Source organism: Podarcis bocagei, assembly GCF_964188305.1.
Source record: "Podarcis bocagei genome assembly, chromosome: 17".
NCBI lineage: Eukaryota > Metazoa > Chordata > Lepidosauria > Squamata > Lacertidae > Podarcis > Podarcis bocagei.
This window is the reverse complement of record NC_138143.1, coordinates 41,915,003-41,933,810: the sequence shown is the minus strand read 5'-3', so window position 1 is coordinate 41,933,810 and position 18,808 is coordinate 41,915,003. Positions and strand designations below refer to the sequence as shown.

At 48.9% G+C, this 18,808-nt stretch overlaps 1 protein-coding gene across 22 annotated transcripts in view; it reads right to left on the bottom strand.

Annotated features, from left to right (window-relative positions):
• Positions 1–1,885, bottom strand: part of ADGRL3 (adhesion G protein-coupled receptor L3) — a 548,667-nt gene extending 546,782 nt beyond the window's left edge. For 17 of the 22 annotated variants that reach the window (XM_081176093.1, XM_081176095.1, XM_081176100.1 and 14 more), the window contains exon 1: positions 1,796–1,884. The gene's annotated coding sequence lies outside the window, so the exon portion shown is untranslated. Of the gene's footprint in view, positions 1–1,795 lie in introns of all 22 variants that reach the window. The other 5 variants (XM_081176088.1, XM_081176108.1, XM_081176089.1 and 2 more) reach the window with 2 other exon arrangements.
• Between the last annotated feature and the right edge of the window lie 16,923 nt (positions 1,886–18,808).

The window sequence follows — 18,808 nt, the reverse complement described above, 5'->3', positions numbered from 1 at the left end:
GGCTATACAGTGCAACACCTGATAGGCATCATCTTGATGACATCACGGCCTGTGGAACATGCAAGCACTATGAGATACAGCCTGCTAAGAAACAAAGGACGTGGATCAAATCTCATTTTTTCCAGACACCCTGAATGTACTTCCAGGGTGAATTTCCTACTACTCAGTAGAGAAATGCCACTCTGTGACCCCGCAGAGTTAGAAACATCAGAATGTAACCTCACAAAAAAAGCCAACTTCTGCTTCACATCATCATTATCTCAGAAGGCTTTGTAGGCAAAACCCATTTGAGCGGTGCTAAATTGCCCACATTTTCAGATGAAATGTCACACATCTTTATAAACTGAAGTATCAGAGCTCTTTCAGTTTTTTAAAACACAATTAATTTTAATTAGCAGGAATTAGTAGGCCAGGGTTTTCTCTCTCTTTTTTTAATTAAAAAACACCAAAAACCACACAATGGCACTCTGATGTCCATAAATGATCTGCATTTGTGCAGTCACCTCTTCCTCCTTTTAACAGGATGCAACACAATAGAGTCCCTTTGAGTATGCTAAGCTAAATAAAGGAATAGCGTTCATAACAAACAACAAAACAGCAGCAGCTGAAGCCACAGGAGAGGGATTGCATCACCTCAGTGATAGTAACACAGTGGATACAGAAATGTGAGAACAGTTCGCTTGCCTTAAGAAAACATAACGGGTTTGAAACACAGTGCCTACAACTCTCTTTTATAATCAGTCTTTGGCCCCGAAAAATGGCCTTTCTTGCTTGGCTTCCATCTGAAGAAGCAATCTGTGGTAAAGGGCAGAGAGACACATACATGCACACCTGATGGAGCACTTTGCGAAAGGCTTCTCTAACAAGAACTACAATATTTCCGCCCTTTACACACCCAAACATCTGTAAGTGTCACTCGGCCGGCCTCTGGCCATCCTTTCAAAGCAGCTAATTGCAGGAAAGGGCACAAAGTATGGAGGGCAAGGATGCCAGCCGGTCTCCCTGGCTCGGTATCAGCGCCAGCACATCTCCTCTGTGGGACATGGATGCCCTGACGGTTACAGCCAGAGGCTTGGCTCACCTTCCACCAATCCACATTTGTCCCCCTTAACAAACCCCGCAGAGAGGAATTGCGTGAAGCACCCCAACCCTGAGACAGGGTCTTTGCAACTGGAGAGTGGGGGGTGGGAAATCTAAACATCTGGGCCAAAGCATCCTTATGGCGGAGAGAAAAAGAAGAAGCCGTTGCTATTGGCGACATTGAACTCCCGCCTGCTAATGAGAACAAAACGCCAGGTAGGGCCAAGACTTGGGGCGCTGCAAGGCAGGCTCCATTAGCAGCCTTTGAAGGAGCGGGGTGGGGGGGCAGGAGGGGGGGCGATGCCTCTTGAAAGCAGGGACCCTCGTGGCCCAGCAAACCAAGCCGAGGGAAGGCTGCCTACCCAAGGCAAGATCCCCATCCATCCATCCATCCGTTGAGCAAAGGGGAGGAAGGACACCTCCCCTTTGCATCCATGGAGCGCTTTTTCCTTGTCCTCCCCCTCCCCCCCCACTAACCGGAGAAAGGGGGGGGAGGAAGCCTAATTTCCTCTCCATCCTCCTCCCCGCTTCAAAAGATGGAACCGCTCAACGTACCTGCTACCCAAAGATGGGGGGGGGGGGTAGCGGCAGCGAGATGCCATCCTCTTTCCGTGGCATGGCCGCCCTCCCCCCCCCCACCCACCCGTAGCACACAACCGTGCCCCCCCCCGCCGCCGCGATCCTTAAACCCAGCAAGCCGGAGCCTCGGCGTTACCTGCCGCCAGCGAGGACCAGGCTGCTGCCGCCGCCGCCGCCGCTGCTTCTTCTGCTGCTGCTGCAGCGGAAGGGGGGCGCCCCTCGCTCAGCCCGCGCATCCCTCGCCCGCCGGCAGCTCCCCCTCCGCCTCGCCTAGCGCCGCCGAGGATGCCGCCCAGACCCCCCCAGCGCCCAGGGCCATTTCCCGGGGAGGCTGCTCTGGCACATGCCCCGCGCAGGAGGAGGAGGAGGCGGCGGCGGCGGCTCCGGGATGCTCCCTCTCGCCCAGGGAGGCACAACGCGCAACGCGCAACCCACACCCGCGGGAGAGAGAGAGAGAAAGGCTGGGGCTCACCTTTGCGCTGCTGCGTCCGGAGAAGCGAGTCCCGAGGAGGAGAAGGAGGAGAAGCACCGGGAGAGAGGCCGCTGGCCGCCCGGCGGGCCGTGCTTCCTTCCTCGGCCGGGCTCCCCGCCGCCGCCGCCGCCACCGCCAGCCTTGCGCCCTAGCGCGCGCGCGCCCCCCGCCGCCGCCGCCGCCGCTGCGGCTGCGCTCCACTCACTGCTCGCAGGAGGAGCAGCCGCCGCTGCAGCAGCGCCGACGCCGCCACCACCGACGCCCGGCCCGGCACGGGCAGCCTCCGCACCCCGACGCCGCCGCCGCCAACGCCGCCGCCATCCCCGCGGCTGCTTCTGCCGACTGGAAGGGAGGAGAGCTCCTCGCCGCGCCCTGCGCTCCCCCAGACCCTCCGAGAGGGGCTCTCCCGGCCCAAGGGGGCGCCGCGGGCTCCGGCTGGCTCTCGGCGCAAGGCTCCGGCGAGGACGGAGCGCGGCGGCTGGAAGCCCCCAGACCCGGCCAGGAGGAGGCGAGGCGCTGGCGAAGCCCGGATCGGGAGCGCCTCGGAGCGCGGGCTCCACCTACAGCCCGAGGAGAGGAGGGGGCGGGGAGGCGGCCGAGGGGAGGGGGCTTCGGCTGCCTCGGCCCGCAGAGAGGGCGGGGGGCTCCTGCTGAGCCTTTGGGGGGGGGGTCTCGCTCGGGAGCCCCCAGCCCTCTTGGACCAGCTGGGACCCCTCGGCCCCGGACCTTTCCTCTCCTGTCCCGTCCAGGCCTCCTTTCCCATCAGTGGCGTAGCGTGGGTTGTCAGCACCCGGGGCAAGGCAAGTAATTTGTGCCCCCTAACCCGTGGATTTGCGCCCCCTAACCCCCAGATGTTGCGCCCGGTGCGGCCGGCCCCCCCTGCACCCCCCACACTATGCCACTGTTTCCCATTCCCTCCCCCCCCACATGACGTCTCCCCACTTCTCTGGGTGCCTCTATTCTGCTCCTGTGGGACTCACTGCTCTTAGGGGGAGCCGGTGCACCCAGTGGCGTAGCGTGGGGGTGCAGGGGGGGCCGGCCGCACCGGGCGCAACATCTGGGGGTTAGGGTTAGGGGGCGCAAATCCACGGGTTAGGGGGCGCAAATCCACGGGTTAGGGGGCGCAAATTACTTGCCTTGCCCCGGGTGCTGACAACCCACGCTACGCCACTGGGTGCACCCCCTTCTCCCCCTTCGCTTTTTCCATTTCCATGAGACCTACAGTTGCCAGGGCAATCCAGAGCAGAAGCGCTCCAACTCCAATACAGTGGTCCCTCGACTTCCATACGCTTCAGGTTACAGACTCCGCTAACCCAGAAATAGTGCTTCAGGTTAAGAACTTTGCTTCAGGATGAGAACAGAAATCATCCGGTGGCAGCGTAGCGGCAGCAGGAGGAGGCCCCATTAGCTAAAGTGGTGCTTCAGGTTAAGAACAGTTTCAGGTTAAGAACGGACATCCAGAACGAATTAAGTACTGAACCCAAGGTACCACTGTACATCACTCTGCCAGTTTATCCATCATTTCTTTGTATTTACATTCCACTTTTTCTCCAAGGAGCTCAAGGGGGTTTCCATGGTCCCCCCCCCCATTTAATCTCCGCAAGAACCCTGTGAGGTCGGTTAGACAGGCAGCGACTGACCCCCAAGGCCCCCCAATGAGCTTCATGGCAGAGTGGGGGTTTGAACTTCTCCTCGCCCATATCCTAGTCCAGGGGCCATCAAACTTTTCCAGCAGGGGGCTGGTCCACTGTCCCGCAGACCTTTTGGGGGCCCGACTATATTTTGGGAAAATAAATAAATGCACGAATTCCTATGCCCCACAAATAACCCAGAGATGCCTTTTAAATAAAAGGACACATTCTACTCATGTAAAAACACGCTGATTCCCAGACCGTCCGGGGGCCGGATTGAGAAGGCGATTGGGCCGGATTTGGCCCCCAGGCCTCAGTTTGCCTACGCATGTCCTAGTCTGACACTCTAACCATTACACCACATGAGCTCCTGTCATACACAGGTCTGCTGAAAGTCAATAATATGTTTATGTGGCCCTGTGTTTGATTAATTAACCCACCCAACAATGGAGACGCAGGCCAAGTTGACCAGGGCTGGATTTATCAACCAAGCTAATGAGAGATCCTCGTAGAGGGACTGTGATTTTCACAATATGGCACAGGTGCCATGTCTACTTATTTTTGTCTAAAAGTGATTACTTAGTGTGTGGGTTAGCACAAAAGGAAAACTGCTTGTGCCTGTTATAATAATAATAATAATAATAATAATAATAATAATAATAATAATAATAATAATAATAATAATTTATTATTTATACCCCGCCCATCTGGCTGAGTTTCCCCAGCCACTCTGGGTGGCTCCCAATCAGTGTTAAAAACAGTACAGCGTTACATATTAAAATCTTCCCTGAACAGGGCTGCCTTAAGATGTCTCCTGAATGTCAGGTAGTTGTTTATCTCTTTGACATCTGCTGGAAGGGCGTTCCACAGGGCGGGTGCCACTACCGAGAAGGCCCTCTGCCTGGTTCCCTGTAGCCTCACTTCTCGCAGTGAGGGAACCGCCAGAAGGCCCTCGGCGCTGGACCTCAGTGTCCGGGCTGAACGATGGGGGTGGAGACGCTCCATCAGGTATACAGGACTGAGGCCGTTTAGGGCTTTCAAGGTCAGCACCAACACTTTGAATCGTGATCGGAAACGTACTGGGAGCCAATGCAGATCTGAGTGGTCTCGGCGGCCACTCCCAGTCACCAGTCTAGCTGCTGCATTCTGGATTAGTTGCAGTTTCCGGGTCACCTTCAAAGGTAGCCCCACGTAGAGCGCGTTGCAGTAGTCCAAGCGTGAGATAATTAGAGCATGCACCACTCTGGCGAGACAGTTCGCGGGCAGGTAGGGTCTCAGTCCACGTACCAGATGGAGCTGGTAAACAGCTGCCCTGGACACAGATTTGACCTGTGCCTCCATGGACAGCTGTGAGTCCAAAATGACTCCCAGGCTGTTTTGTTAAAAAACAAAACAAAACTCGGAGCTCACACATGAAGAGCCCCAGTAGCCGAGTTAAAATCTCATCTTTAGGCAGATTTAGTGGAGCATAGGAATAGGTCTTTTTTAACGTTTTCCAGCTCCTTAAGAAAGCTGGCCCCCTTTCCCCCTATTTCAATAAAAGAGCCCACAGACTGTGAGGTAAGTTTAAAATGATTTACTCACAGCAGCTAGTCTCAGACTTGCATTTTCCTTAGGAGGAACAATAAAATGCTGGTAAATGTTCTTAGTTGAAAGATATACAGCAAGGCAGCCTCAAATACATATCTGAGGCCGAAAGCTAATTTAAGGCATGTCTGCCTCCATCCTGCGCAGTGTGAGAGGGAAAGGAACAGGAAACAAGCCTTACTTCCTCTCTTTGGCGAAGAGGGCATCTGACATCACAGAGCCTGCTCTAGTAATTTAAAACTCTGTGGCCCTTAACTCATTTACATACTAACTAGCATTGTTAGCAGCATCTTAAAAAGCAGAGACATCACCTTGCCAACAAAGGTCTGTATAGTTCAAGCTCTGGTTTTCCCAGTAGTGATGTATGGAAGTGAGAGCTGGACCATCAAGAAGGCTGATCGACAAAGAACGGATGCTTTTGAATTCTGGTGCTGGAGGAGACTCTTGAGAGTCCCATGGACTGCAAGAAGATCAAACCTCCAAATTCTGAAGGAAATCAGCCCTGAGTGCTCACTGGAAGGACAGATCCTGAAGCTGAGGCTCCAAGACTTTGGCCACCTCAGGAGAAGAGAAGACTCCCTGGAAAAGACCTTGATGCTGGGAAAGATGGAGGGCACAAGGAGAAGGGGATGACAGAGGACAAGATGGTTGGATAGTGTTCTCGAAGCTACCAGCATGACTTTGACCAAACTGTGGGAGGCAGTGGAAGACAGGAGTGCCTGGCGTGCTCTGGTCCAGGGGGTCACGAAGAGGCGGACATGACTAAATGACTCAACAACAACAACAACAACAACAAGCATTGTTAGGTTTGCTGCCAATATCCCACAAAAAGTTTACTCACTAAAGAGGTATTTTCAGTGGTCTGGCCTAAGATCCATTTTTTCATGATGTGGTAGTTGTTTTGATGAGGCCAATGCTGAAGGGAATAAGAGTTTATTAAGTGACCAAGTGGCCAAGACTTCCATGAATTTTCAAGTGGATCATGAAAAAGGTTTGAGATGTGCCAGTCTACATCACTTGATATTTTAGTCTTTTCATACCTACTTCTCATCTTTGACCAGTCTTCCACAGAGACTCCTGTACCATGCTGATACGTTTTCCTCCTCATTCTGTTTTTTTCTACTTTTCCTTCACAGTTAACTCCTTTCTCCTTCTGTTATCCATGCCTTCCCACTTCTGAAAATAGGCAAACAACTTAAAAGAAAATGGAAGCAGCATCAGTGCTGTGACTCGCAATTGGTCAGGGTACATCTTAGTTGTGGGCCATGAGATTCGTTGGTTGAAGACCATGGATCATGTCTATAGTGCATAACTAGAGAACTATACTCAAAAGTGACTGACTGCTAGCTAACCAATGGAATTCACTTCCACAAGATGTCCTGAATGTGGTGGCCACAAACTTGGAGGGCTTCTAAAGGGGCCTGGACAAATTTATGGAGAGTATAGCTATCTGTGGCTTTCTAGTTGCAGTGGTTATGTTACAGATAGTATAAGAGGCAGAAGAAGCCAGTGAAAACATAATTCTGGATTCAATAGCGCTCTTGGTCTGATCTTTTGTTTTTAAGGTCAGGCTAGAGTTCTTGCCATACAATCAGCTCTGGAGAACCATGTACTCTTCTTGTTGTTGTTTAGTCGTTTAGTCATGTCCGCCTCTTCGTGACCCCCTGGACCAGAGCACGCCAGGCACTCCTGTCTTCCACTGCCTCCCGCAGTTTGGTCAGACTCAGGCTGGCAGCTTCGAGAACACTATCCAACCATCTCGTCCTCTGTTGTCCCCTTCTCCTTGTGCCCTCCATCTTTCCCAACATCAGGGTCTTTTCCAGGGAGTCTTCTCTTCTCATGAGGTGTCCAAAGTCTTGGAGCCTCAGCTTCAGGATCTGTCCTTCCAGTGAGCACTCAGGGCGGATTTCCTTAAGAATGGGGAGGTTTGATCTTCTTGCAGTCCATGGGACTCTCAAGAGTCTCCTCCAGCACCAGAATTCAAAAGCATCAATTCTTCGGCGATCAGCCTTCTTGATGGTCCAGCTCTCACTTCCATACATCACTACTGAGAAAACCATAGCTTTAACTATACGGACCTTTGTTGGCAAGGTGATGTCTCTGCTTTTTAAGATGCTGTCTGAAGCAGCAATTACAGTAGCAAAATGAAGGCAGGTTTACAACTAGTATCTAAGTTACAAAAGTACAAAATATATATGTGCTCTCACTGCATCCCTCCAAATGCACAACTCCCTCACTGTTCACTGTGGTAGCTTTCTTTCCTCTCCCTCTGACTGTACCCTTCCTGCACAAAGTTCATACGTATTAATGACTAGGCTATAGGGAGCTGTTGAAATATGGGTCTTTGGGCGATATCCAAGCTCTGTCACGAGCACACACTCAGCTGCAAATAGGGATATATCTTGGAACTTCGCAGATCAGAGGGATAAATCGGGAAATTCATGATCAGAGGCAATATGTTTGTGAGACCAGTTTCTGGAAACACCAGGAGGAGAGTGTGCTCTGGAGCTGAGCTCCTGCTTGCAGGTTTACCAAAGGCAGCTTGCTGGCCACTGTGAAGACAGGATGCTGCACTTTAGATGGGCCATTGGTTCACAGTAGGCTCTTCTTCAGAAGCGCAGGTCCTTGCATGATAGTCACAGCACCGTCTCTCACAGCCATGTTCCTTTCTGGATGGGCGGGAAGGAATGGAGAGAGAGAGAGGTGCTGCTTCCTCAAGGCTGCCTAGTGAACTTGCTGCAGAGGTGAAATTCAACCCATGAACAACTTGATTTGTAGCGGTGGCTTGTAGCTACCCTGTGACATAGTGCTGTGCTGAAACCTTTTCCTCCAGTTTATTGGGGGGGGGGAGAGTTTTCTTCCTCTGTGAAAGAGGCTTCTATTTGTCTGCCTCATTTACAGGGTACTTAAGAAGTCCTGTTCATGCCAAGTTGATCATGGGCGCTGTGTCTTTATTTCCATTTCCGCCAGCGCACCTCGATCCTGCCCCACTGCCTCCACTTGTGTTAAACTGCAGGAAGTCCAGAGGGACTGTCCACCAAGCATCTGAAATAGATGTGCTCACCTTAAGTTGTTTTTAGGGGAAGTTCGTCTTTTACCTTTAGAAATGTCTTCCTGTACTGATTTCTTTAAAAAATAAAATATTTCCACTTAAATAAAGTAACAGCGAACAGGAACCCGGTAGGCAGTCTTCCCACCTTTTTAGATTTACAGGAAAGTTTATGGATGCCATGAAGTTTTCAGGAAGCATTAGGCACCCAGAAAGGCGACAGGGTGGAGATCACCTTCTGTTTCAACTTTTAAGTGCCTGCTGGATGCTTTCCCAGGCAACAAAGAATTCTTCTTTCCATAGTAGTTTCATTTTTTTTAATAGTATGGTTTTATATATAATTGCCGTGAACTGCTCTGATATTTTTTATGAATAGGGGTATATAAATGTTTTTTTTATAAATAAGATAAATGCAACAGAAACCTCACACAACACTGATGAGGATTTCACTGAAATCTCCGCTCGCCTATGATAATTTAAATTTCTTTTCTGTTTATGGAGAGAAATATTCATCCCTGCACAACTGATAAGGCAACACCATTTATCAAATGATAACGTTGCCTGCAGAAGCTCACTAAAGGCCTCTGAAAGCAACAAAAAAATGGGGGCTCTGTTTCTGTCATGTTGGCCCCATAGGCTACACCGGAGTCAACCATTGTGATGTGAAAAGCAATCCCACAAAAATTCAAGGCAGCTGTCATGGACTGGCTGAATGCCAGGGAGTGGTAGGAGGCACCATCTAGAACCCTTTCACCCAGGGGAAGAAAGCTCAGAATCAGGGGCTTCTTGGTGGCACAACAATGAGTAGTTAAGAGGGAGAAGAAGGGGTAGACTGGGAGGAGGAAGCTGAAGAGGTAGCAGGGTTTAGTGAACAGCAATGGGCTGTGGTGGAGAGCAGTCCAGCTTCAGGGGCCGAGGCAGAAGTGGAGGCAGGCTGCTGAAGAAGCCAGGGGGTCTGCCCCTCCTGCTGTGACCAGCTCCCCCCGCCCCTGGTCTCCCAGAACACACAGAAAAATGAAGAAGGCGGAACAATGAGAGGCAAGACAAGGAAGCTTTAGGCTGCTGAGGAAGGAGCCTTAGAGAACGACGGACCTTCAGTCCTCGCAACTGCCTCATTGGAGCAAGACCCACTGGGAAGAGGTGATGTGATCACTAAGCCTGTGCTGTTTTGGTTTCTTTGAAGAAAGTGTTAATTTCACTGGCACTGGATGTTTTATTGCTGACCTGTGCCTGACTCCAGCTCCTGACAGCAGCCTTACAAGGAACGGCCACCCCCTGCGCTCCAACATAGCTGTGCTGTCAGCTCTTTAACTCTTGGTGACTGAAGGTCAAACTAGTTGTAATGTTGATGGCATAATTGGTCCTTCCGTGCTTGTTTGTCTCCTACTAAGCATCAACCATCAGGGAAAGTGCTCTTGTTTGGATTGGGACCGTATTGTCAGCAGTTGGTGGCTTTAAGCTTTGTCCCACCACCACTGTGGTCTTGATCCAAATAGCCCCTCATAACTGCTAATTGCAGCTTCCCTCATGGGGCAAATAGCAGTTGCGAGAGGCAATCTGGATTGGAACCACATTTGGGAGCAAATGACTTTAAAAAAAAAAAAACAACCTCCCCCTGCCTCATTATTCCATTGTGATAGTATCATTCCATACATTAAAAACAACACCTTTCTATACAATAGGATAACAGATCTATAAAAACAGCACCCCCCCCCCATTAAGTGGTACAAAGTGCAGAGGGGCAGTAGAAACAAAAAAATCGAAACAAAAATTCAGACAAAGGTAATGTAATTGGCAAATGTAATTGGCAAATTATTTACAATTGCAAATACATCTGCAATACACATTTAAAAAAAATCTAAAGTGTGTTGGCGCTGATGAACAATGTAACCGTGCTCACTAAAACAACTGGCCTGTTTTAACAGGGAAAAGGCTCACTGGCTTGGCCTGTAATCCTGCGCATGCCAGGCCACCTGAACGGCAGTCATGGTCATTTTTGTGCATTCACAATCCATTCCATATTTCAAGGAAGGTGGAACTGAGAAACCTCTGTGGTCTTTCTGGAGCTATTTTTTTGGCAGCATCTTTTCACGCTTCTGACGCACAACTGCCTAGGATGAACAGACTGACCCTTCCTTGAGAAGTAGGGTTGGTCTAGAGATGACAATTGTTCCTTGACTACTCTGTAGTATGATTTCTGTAGTTATCCCCAAACATGTCCAAGTACCTTTTCTCTTTTTTTTTGTAAAGCTATCCTGTATACCTGAAGGAGCGTCTCCACCCCCATCGTTCTGCCCGGACACTGAGGTCCAGCTCAAAGGCCTTTTAGTGGTTCCCTCACTGCCAGAAGCCAAGTTACAGGGAACCAGGCAGAGGGCCTTCTCGGCGGTGGCACCCGCCCTGTGGAACGCCCTCCCAGCAGATGTCAAAGAGAAAAACAACTACTAGACTTTTAGAAGACATCTGAAGGCAGCTCTGTTTAGGGAAGCTTTTAATGTTTGATGCATTACTGTATTTTAATATTTTGTTGGAAGCCACCCAGAGTGGCTGGGGAAATTCAGCCAGATGGGCAGGGTATAAATAATAAAATATTATTATTATATTATTGAAGCTTGAAAAATGAGGGGGGAAATAATATACAGAAATCAACATCAAATATCAAGCATTTTTAACATGAAAACAAAAAGAAAGGAAAATACTTCTGATTCTATCAGCATTAAAAACTTCTGCAAAACTCTTACACTGTAATACATTCACCTCTTCTGCTTTCTATAAATCAAGCTTTCTTTCAGTCTTCAAACCCAAATATCACAAGCTCATTTTCCTTTTTGTGCAAAAAGTCCACCAGGGGTTTGCAATCATTAAGGGGTTCCCCATAATTTCATCATACTATGTCATACCCGGGGCATGAAATATATTTAAAGCCAGGCTTTGTTTTTTTCCTTCCGTATACAATAATTCATTTTTATTAGCCCATGCTTTTTAAAAACAAAAAACAAAACCTATACAAAATTTAGTATACTATTCAACAGTTTTACTAAAGCATACAGCCTTTAAGGTGTTTAGGATAATTGAAACACATTTCCTTATTCCGGGCTTTGTTGGACAGTCCAATACCGTCAGAGCAGTAGCAGTACAGGGGGCACTGGCCAGCTCTTGGCTGCCAAAGAAGACCTCAGTGCAACTCCCTGGAACTTGAACCACACTCCACACAAATTACTGAACTGCTTTTAGAGCAGAGATAATTGTTCCCTTAGTTGGACAAGGGCACTAAACTACCATGGATCAGCCCCTCACTCACTGCATTGGAATGAGGCACTTAATCACCAGGGACTGTGGAGAGTAGCAAAGGGTGCCAGGAGACATGCCTTTGGAAGTATTTCGGTGGGTCTTCACATCCTTCATCATCTCTGTACACCCAAGACCGGTAAGCTGTTCTTCACACTTAAAGGCACAAGCAGAGCAGATCTAACGTGCTAATTGCTGAGAAATGTCTTGTTAAAAAGCATGCAATGGAACTTGAATCTTAAGTCTACAAAAGGAAATACCCAAATGTTCTTTCATAACCCTGGAGAATGCTCAGTGGCGTAGCGTGGGGGGGGCAGGGGGGGCCGGCCGCACCGGGCGCAACATCTGGGGGTTAGGGTTAGGGAGCGCAAATCCACGGGTTAGGGGGCGCAAATCCACGGGTTAGGGAGCGCAAATTACTTGCCTTGCCCCGGGTGCTGACAACCCACGCTACGCCACTGAGAATGCTAAGAGACTGGCTGCACCATCACAGTCACTACTTGAGACCAGCCCCATTCTGCGAGACCTCAGAAGCAGCGGTGGTGAACAGGCCTCAATAGACCTGGACAGGCTCCTAATTTTGCCCGTGAGGCCATTTTCCTTAAACCTCATCCACCTACCCCATATTTGAGGTCAGACGTGATGTCGTGCACAGGGATAGGTAAACACATGGCTCCAAAGGAACAATTAGGAGCTTAAAAAAGTGCCTTCCCAGTTGTTCACTGGCAAGTAACTCCCTTTGAAGTTCATTTGCAGGTACAGTTAGGACTCAAATGGACAAAGTGAGGCTCACTCACAGCGAGCCCCTTTGAGGTCATCTCTGACATCGTAATACTGCCAGATGATTGACAAGAGTGTGGCAAAAATGGGAGTTGGAAACAATCGCACACAAAGTAAACTGAAAATAACAAATACCAGGCCTCTGGATGATAAATATCTTGTTGTTGTTGTTTAGTCATTTAGTCGTGTCCGACTCTTCGTGACCCCCCTGGACCAGAGCACGCCAGGCACTCCTGTCTTCCACTGCCTCCTGCAGTTTGGTCAAACTCATGTTTGTAGCTTCGAGAACACTGTCCAGCCATCTCGTCCTCTGTCGTCCCCTTCTCCTTGTGCCCTCCATCTTTCCCAACATCAGGGTCTTTTCCAGGGAGTCTTCTCTTCTCATGAGGTGGCCAAAGTATTGGAGCCTCAGCTTCAGGATCTGTCCTTCCAGTGAGCACTCAGGGCTGATTTCCTTCAGAATGGAGAGGTTTGATCTTCTTGCAGCCCATGGGACTCTCAAGAGTCTCCTCCAGCACCAGAATTCAAAAGCATCAAGCCCGTTCGCCACGGCAAGGCACTGATCCATGAAGGGGGATAAATATCTTAAACCCCTTTTAAATGTGTTTGTGGGAGCAGGTGCGGGGGAGTTACTGGTTTGTGGGGAGTTTTTTGTTCTTGTTTTAATCATTTATTAAAAACAATATAACTCAGGTGGTTAGGAAGGCCCAACAGAGACTCTATTTCCTCAGAGTCTTGCGAAAGAACAATGCTAAACAACAATTGATGACCTCCTTCTACCGGTCCACAACAGAAAGTGTCCTCTCATATCGTATCACAGTGTGGTAAGTTGGCTTGACAGCCACGGACAGAAAGTCTCTACAGAGGGTGGTGAACACAGCACATGATATCATGGGCTGTCCCCTGAGCCCGCTAGATGACATCGCAAGGGATCGTTGCCTTAGGAGAGCGAGAAAAATTCTCAGGGACGATTCACACCCTGGCCAGCACCTTTTTAATCTTCTACCCTCGGGCAGGAGATATAGAAGTATAGTCAGTCGTACCAACAGGCTAAAAACAGTTTCTATCCGTGGGCTGTTAGGCTGCTGAATGGAAAATAATATAGTGCAACTGACTTTTGGGGTTGGTGTGTTGTGCGACAAGCACACAGAGTGCAATGAGATTAAGTGTTTGTGCGAGGGAGGCTCTGTTAATTTCATTGTACACAGGTGGTACATTGACAATAAAGGTATTGTTTGCTTGTTTGTTTTGTGCTTTTATCTTGTATTTTTATGTTGTGAACTGCCCTGAGATCTGTGGGTGAAGGGTGGCACACTAACTAACTAACTAACTAACTAACTAACTAACTAACTAACTAACTAAATGTGACTTACCGTAGTCAGTTGTTTATCTCTCTTCCAGAGCAGCGAATTTCCCCTGCTCCACCTGCTTCCAATGTCAGTGTGGGGCAGGGGAAACAGAAGCTAAGCTTACAGGTAACATAAGAATAGGTAAGTAGGCATGATCTCCGTGGATTGTCTCATTTGAGCCTCACAAGCACCCGCACTAAGCAGAGAGAAAGTGACTTCCCCAAGGCAGCTCAGTGAGTGGAGTTTTGAACCCTGGCCCAAGTCCAAAACATTTGTCTGCTACACCAAAATCAGGGCCAAATCTAAGGTGACAAGTGCAGTTCCTTCCTTCTATCTTTAAATACACATAATAAAGCTAAAGGAACCCCTGACCATTAGGTCCAGCCGTGGCCGACTCTGGGGTTGCGGCGCTCATCTCGCTTTATTGGCCAAGGGAGCCGGCGTACAGCTTCCGGGTCATGTGGCCAGCATGACTAAGCCGCTTCTGGCGAACCAGAGCAGCGCACGGAAATGCCGTTTATCTTCCCACTGGAGCGGTACCTATTTATCTACTTGCACTTTGACGTGCTTTCGAACTGCTAGGTTGGCAGGAGCAGGGAACGAGCAACGGGAGCTCACCCCATCGCGGGGATTCGAACCGCCAACCTTCTGATCAGCAAGTCCTAGGCTCTTAATAGGCTCTCAAATACACTTCATAGTAGGTGTTTAATTGAGACTGCAGAGCATAGCAAGGGGCTTAACACTTTCGCTCCTCACTATTATACTGATGACAATGGATTTAACCAATCGCTACCACTCGATGTTTCCATTCCTAGGCCAATAGCAGTTAGCAGAGGTTTTTGTGGGGACTGCAGTGGGGGGCAAAAGGATTGAACCCACCCACACCCCTTGAGGCTGTTAAGTGAAAAAGAAAGAGAAACAGAGCTGCCCTTGTCGATAAATATATTTTTTAAGAAAATCAGGGCGAAGGCTCATGAGGATGTAAATGTGCAGTAAATATACACATGCAAACTTTTATGTTAGGATACAAAGTTAAGCCAACTTTCAGAGAGAGAAAGCACAAGTTCAGTCTCTAGCTGCCTGCACTTACCGTATTTTTCGCTTTATAAGACGCACTTTTCCCCCTTCAAAAATTAAGGGGAAATGTGTGTGCGTCTTATGGAGCGAATGCAGGCTCCTTGGCTTCTGCAATAGCAATCCGGAGCCTCCGAAGCGCAGAGGGAAAGCTCCCCCCTTGTTCCAGGGGCTTCAGGCAGCTATCCGCAAACCTTCGGAGCGCAGCTTCCCGCTGCGCTTCGAAGGCTTGCGGATAGCCGCCTGAAGCCTGGAGAGCGAGAGGGGTCAGTGTACACTGATCCCTCTTGCTCTCCAGGCTTCACTTCGCTGGAGAGGCGCTGCAGTTTTCCTCTCTGCGCAGCGCCCCTTCAGCGAAGCGGGAGGAGAAATGGAAGGGGCTCCGTTTCTCCTACCACTTCGCTGATGGGGCGCTGCGCAGAGAGGGGGAGAATGTTTTTTTTCCTGTTCTCCCCCTCCAGTGCGTCCTATAGAGTGAAAAATACGGTAATTTGAATTTGGGCAAAGTTTCACTGGTACTGCACTCCCAGCTTCCTATTAAGCAAAATTTAAAGGGGGTGGGGAGAAGCCCAGCCTAAAAGACCCAAGTTTTGGCCCCCTGACACCCCACCATAGTCCTGGTATTGCATCCTGTTTGGTCCTAAAATCCTTGAAAAATCCTTAAAATAATGAAGTAAAAAAAAAGGCCCAGTCCTTGGATGTCTCAGAATACCACAGATGATGTTTCCAGTGTGGCCTTTGCTTTACTATCACAAACATTGCTCACTAGTCTGTAGGGAAATGTACATTTTTATATTAGGTTTTCTAAAATTACTATGGAGCAACGCAGCCACTAACCACCATGTTCTAGCTCTGAGGAGCTGCTTTGTTTATATACACATATAGTAAAATTTCTTTTTAATCTAGAATATTGGAACTATTTATTTTCAACAAGGGTGGGATTAGGATGGGTGGTCTGGGAAAATTGAGAATTTAGTGCTGGGGGGACATTCATTTTGGTCGGATTAGCCTTAGGAAGGATATGTTAGGAGGCTGGATGGGAAAAACTTTGGATGAGCATGGTGTTTATTGGAAAAGGGAGAAAAGAGACTGAGAGGCAATATGATAAGGTAAAGGTAAAGGGACCCCTGACCATTAGGTCCAGTCATGACCAACTCTGGGGTTGCGGCGCTCATCTCGCTTTATTGGCCGAGGGAGCCAGCATACAGCTTCCGGGTCATATGGCCAGCATGACTAAGCCACTTCTGGCGAACCAGAGCAGCGCACGGAAACGCCGTTTACCTTCCCGCCGGAGTGGTACCTATTTATCTACTTGCACTGGCATGCTTTCGAACTGCTAGGTTGGCAGGAGCAGGGACTGAGCAATGGGAGCTCACCCTGTCGTGGGGATTCGAACCGCCGACCTTCTGATCGGCAAGTCCTAGGCTCTGTGATTTAACCCACAGCGCCACCTGCGTCCCAGGCAATATGATAGCCATCTTCATATATGGCCAATATTGGTGGTTGTGTGCTCCCCACCCCCCAGTATGCAGATATCCAACACTCTGCTGCCCAAGTTTCCTACTCCAAAAAGTCCATGGGGAGGAGCTCCCATTTTTTTTCCCCTCTGGACTTTAATTGAAGTTAGATTTTTTTTTAAAAAAATTTAAAATATATTTTTATTTGTTGTAAAGTGCAAAGTGATTTTATTACAACCAAACAGAATATAAAATACTGTGAACCAAAATAAACAAAGCAAGTGGGGGAATCTGCAGAGTGCAGACCACTGGAGAGGTTATTTGTAGAACGAAATAAAAGGTACAATCACCCCTCAGCCACCTTGAAAATAAGGTAAGTGCATGAAAAGCCCGTGAGAATTTCACTGAATTTTTCTCTCCCCTTTGATTATGTTTCCATTGGAATTTCTTTTTCTCATTAAGTGATAAGGTAAAGGTAAAGGTACCCCTGCCCGTACAGGCCAGTCTTGACAGACTCTAGAGTTGTGCGCCCATCTCACTCAAGAGGCCGAGGGCCAGCGCTGTCCGCAGACACTTCCGGGTCACGTGGCCAGCATGACGAAGCTGCATCTGGTGAGCCAGCGCAGCACACGGAAACTCCATTTACCTTCCCGCCAGTAAGCGGTCCCTATTTATCTACTTGCACCCGGGGGTGCTTTCGAACTGCTAGGTTAGCAGGCGCTGGGACCGAGCAACGGGAGCGCACCCCGCCGCGGGGATTCGAACCGCCGACCTTTCGATCGGCAAGCCCTAGGCGCTGAGGCTTTTACCCACAGCGCCACCCGCGTCCCCTCATTAAGTGATAGAAAATGGTAAAAACAAAAATGCAGGAGGCGATTTATTTTTGACTCAGCACTAATCTGCACCCCTTTCCCTATTTGTATCGGTCTCTTCGAGCCCTTACTCTGTGTTACATCAGATTTCTGGTTCTCAAATTCAGGATTGTCGCATTTCATTCCTGGTGACATAATACTTCAACTGTCAATACCAAGATAGTCATCTCATTAGAAACATAAGGCCTGGTTAAACATCTTGCAAAAGTTGTGACGTCAGCAAGACTGTCAGTCTTATGCTCAGCTGCTGGGACATTTAAAGGGGGGCAGCCTCTATGCACCCCTCCATTGGGCGCTCAAGACTATCCAAAGAAGGAAGAGTTACGAAACTGGTGCTAGTTTGTAGTGTTCATTCTCCTGCATCGTAAAATTTCCAGTCTATGTCACACAAGCAATTCCCAGATGAGACTGCATTATGTGGTTAGTACCACAGCAGCCGACTATGGCAGTTTATAGTAGAATTGTGTAATGGATTGTTGCTGGCATCCAAAGCAGAGCTCAAGTCGTATTTTGTACTCCTATTACCAAGTGATTGAAGGGGATTTGTGCCTCTTGCTTCTGGAGAGAACATAGATTTAGGTAGGGATGAGGGAATAGCAGTTCCCATCCTCCTATTAGGTCATACATCCGTATAGTTAAAGCTATGGTTTTCCCAGTAGTGATGTATGGAAGTGAGAGCTGGACCATCAAGAAGGCTGACTGCTGAAGAATTGATGCTTTTGAATTATGGCGCTGGAGGAGACTCTTGAGAGTCCCATGGACTGCAAGAAGATCAAGATTTCCATTCTGAAGGAAATCAGCCCTGAGTGCTCACTGGAAGGACAGATCCTGAAGCTAAGACTCCAATACTCTGGCCTCGGAGAAGAGAAGATTCCCTGGAAAAGACCCTGATGTTGGGAAAGATGGAGGGCACTAGGAGAAGGGGACGACAGAGGACGAGATGGTTGGACAGTGTTCTTGAAGCTACCAGCATGAGTTTGACCAAACTGCGGGAGGCAGTAGAAGACAGGAGTGCCTGGTGTGCTCTGGTCCAGGGGGTCATGAAGAGGCGGACACGACTAAACGACTAAACAACAACAACAACAAATTGTGGCAAGGAAAACAGAGTGAGGTGCCTAGGGAATGAGGAAATGGGGGAGAGGTTGGGATAAATTCTTATCATGAATGTTTACAAACCAAAAGATGGTTCTCCCCTGAGCGTGATCTAAGCAGTAGATGGAACACAGAAATATGCCTTATGCAGTCGTAGAATCACAGAATTGGAAGGGACCATGAGGTTCATCTAATCCAATCCCCTGCAATGCAGGAATCTTCTGCCCAACGTAGGGCTTGAACCCACAGCCCTGAGATTAAGAGTCTCAACCTCTACCAACTGAGCTATTCTGTTAGCCAGACCATCTAGTTCTGTATCGTCTCCAAGGACAGGCAGAAGTGCTGCAGTTTCAGGCAGTATTCTCTCTCAGCCTAACCTGGACATGTTGGGAATCCAGTCTGGGACTTTCTGTGTGCAAAGCAGATGTTCTGCCATGGATCTGCAGGAACTATGCAATTATGTCATTGTGATGGCCTGGGAATCTGATTCAGAGGCTG